Below are 3,339 nucleotides of genomic sequence, written 5' to 3'. Positions count from 1 at the left end.
TTATGATAATGGGGATACCTCTGCTTGGAAGGAGTCAGGACTTCGGAGAGGTAGTACACTGACCGCTGAACTTTGTATGCTTTGCCTTCTTCTTCTCGCTCGACTGTAAGAACAGTACTGACGACTTGATTTGTAGCCGCGATATATAGAAGAAGGGGCTCTTTACTGAGCGGAGCAGTAAGAACCGGCTGGGTGGAAAGTAGGACTTTGAGGTCGTCGAATGCGACTTGGGCTTCGTCTGTCCACTCGAAGGTATCTGATTTCTTCATGAGTCGGTACAGAGGGAGCGCTTTTTCGCCGAGTTGACTGATGAACCTGCTCAAAGCCGCCAGGCAACCTGTGAGCCGTTGAACATCGTGTATTCTGACCGGCCTCTCCATTCGGACGATGGTCTCGATCTTTTCGGGGTTGACGTCGATCCCTCGTTCGGAAACGAAGAAACCGAGTAACTTTCCGCTGGGAACACCGAATGAACATTTGGCTGGGTTGAGCTTTATATCGTGCCTACGAAGGTTGGCGAATGTTTCTGCCAAGTCAGTCAGCAGGTCGGAACCTTTGCATGACTTGACTACGATATCATCCATATATGCCTCCACATTGCGACCGATCTGGTCGAGGAGACATTTTTGGATCATGCGCATAAAGGTAGCTCCTGCATTCTTCAGACCGAAAGGCATAGTGATGTAGCAGAAGCACCCGAATGGGGTGATGAAGGCTGTCTTTAACTCATCGGGACCATACAGGCGGATCTGATGATATCCCGAGTAGGCATCGAGAAATGACAGACGCTCGCAACCCGTAGTCGAATCGACAATTTGATCTATGCGGGGGAGCAGAAAATGGTCTTTCGGGCAGACCTTTTTGAGATGCTTGAAGTCGATGCACATTCGGAGCGACTTGTCCTTCTTGGGCACCATGACAACATTGGCGAGCCACTCGGAGTGGTGAACCTCGCGAATGAAGTTGGCTGCCAGCAGCTTGGCCACCTCTTCCCCGATTGCCTTCCTCTTGTGCGCGGCGGACCGGCGCAGGCGTTCTCGGACAGGCCGAGCCGTGGAATCCACGTGCAGTCGGTGCTCAGCCAACTCCCTGGGTATACCTGGCATGTTAGAGGGTTTCCATGCGAAGATGTCCCAGTTCTCACGGAGGAATTGGGTGAGCTCGGCTTCCTATTTAGGATCGAGGGTGGTGGAGATGTTCGTCGGGGCAGTAGTGGCGTCTGTCGGGTGGATGCTGACCTTCTTCGTCTCTCCCGCCGACTGAAATGCAGATTCTGAAGCTGGCTTCTTCGAGCGCATCAGGTCGGCGGGGTCGACTATTTTCTTGTACTCGTCCAGCTCGAGGACGACCATCTGCTGGTCGGCGATTCTTGATCCCTGCTGCAGACACTCTTCAGCCCGCTACCGATTGCGTGTGATGGTGATCACGCCTTTCGATCCTGGCATCTTCAGCTTCAGGTACACGTAACATGGACGGGCCTTGAAGTGCGCATACGCTGGGCGACCCAGAATTGCGTGATAAGCACTCTGGGAGTCAACCACTTCGAACGTCAGCTTTTCCTTGCGGAAGTTCTTGTCGGAGCCGAAAACGACGTCCAACGCGATCTGGCCGAGTGACTTGGCCTTCCGTCCTGGGACGACTCCGTGGAATTGCATGCTGCTCTCGCTGAGTTTGGACATTGGGATGCCCATCCCCTTGAGCGTGTCGGCGTACATGATGTTCAAGCCGCTGCCGCCATCCATGAGGACTTTGCGCAGTCGGGCTCCTTCTACCACCAGGTCGACGACCAGGGCCTGTCTTCCCGGGGTGGGTACATGTGCCGGATGATCCGACTCATCGAAGGTGATCGCAGTCTAGGACCATTTGAGGAACTTGGGGTTGGAAGGGGTGGCCATGTTCACCTCTCTGTTCATCAGCTTCAGTCGGCTCTTGCTCTCGACGTCAGCAAAGATCATTAGGGTTGCATGGACTTGGGGGAACGAATCCTCCTTATCCTCATCATCCTGTTCATGGTCCTTCTCACTCGGTTGTCCTTCGCTGAACCCCTAGATCAGGAGGCGACACTGTCGAGTGGTATGCTTCGCATATATGGGGTTGCCTTCTTCGTACATCTTCGTGTGAACCGGACAAGGCTGGTCCAGGATGGGATTGTTGAACTGCTTCTTCTTGGGGGTGAATTGAGCCTTCGCTTTGCCCTTGAACTTGGCATTGGTTACGGCTGCAGCTTCTGCGTGCAGAGCGGCCAGAGCTTTCTGCTTCTGCTTCTGAGCGTTGCCCCCATCGCCATCAGCGACTGTCTTGTGCTTGCCTCTTCGGATGCGGTCCTCTTCTTCACCATTTGCGTAGCGCGTTGCTATCTCCATCATCTTGCTCATGGAGATGTCGCCTGTTCGGCCGAACTTCAGGTACAGATCCCTGTACCGCACGCCTGCCTTGAAAGCGCAGACTGCTTGATGCTCGGTGACGTTCTCCACCGTGTGATAGAGAGTTGTCCAGCGCTGGATGAAGTCACGCAGGGGCTCATTCTGCTTCTGGACGCAGTGCTGGAGCTCCACAAGGCCAGCAGGGCGCTTGCACGTCCCTTCGAAGGTCCTGATGAACACTCGGGCCAGATCTGCCCAACTGTAGATGCTTGAGGGGGCCAATTGGTTCAGCCACGCTCGTGCCGAGCCGTCGAGCATCAGAGGGAGGTGCTTCATGGCGACATGGTCGTCCCCTCCTCTGATCTGGACTGCCACTCGGTAGTCGTCCAGCCACGTTTCTGGCTTGGACTCTCCTGTGAACTTGCTAATTCCCGTCGCCAATTGGAAGTTGGGAGGGATGTCAGCCGAACGATGGCTTGACTGAAACACTCGGGACCAGACACGGTGGCTCTGCTTCCACTCGGACGGTCGATATCACGACCATCGCGGTGGGCTCGACCTCTGTCGACCCTTCGCTGGGCGATACGTCCTCTTGCGTCGGGTCTTGGGTCGTAAGTGTCGCCGACTGAACGCCGATCATCATGATGTCGGGACCCATAGGGCCCACCCCGCGGAGGGGTGCGTGAGCGGTGACGATCTTCGTGAATCACGGAACGACTGCCTCCCCTGTGGCGCTGATGGGATCCAGGGCTGTGAACCGACCGATGCGTATTCGCATGGATGGAACTGTTGTAGATCCGGTTGTGTGACTGGGAGACTGCCGAATTCTGCTGCTGCGCCATGTGCAACAGGGCTCGGATCTGCTCGATCCCTCTACCAGCCTCTGAATCAGTCGGCTGGAGGGAATCGGCTATCTTGGCAGCTGCAGCCAAGTTGAGGAGGGGTGTGCAGAACAGCTCCACGTTGCTCCGCCGAG

The sequence above is a fragment of the Hordeum vulgare genome, chromosome 6H (assembly GCF_904849725.1).
Source record: "Hordeum vulgare subsp. vulgare chromosome 6H, MorexV3_pseudomolecules_assembly, whole genome shotgun sequence".
In the NCBI taxonomy this organism is placed as follows: Eukaryota; Viridiplantae; Streptophyta; class Magnoliopsida; order Poales; family Poaceae; genus Hordeum; species Hordeum vulgare.
Note: the sequence above shows the minus strand (reverse complement) of the source record.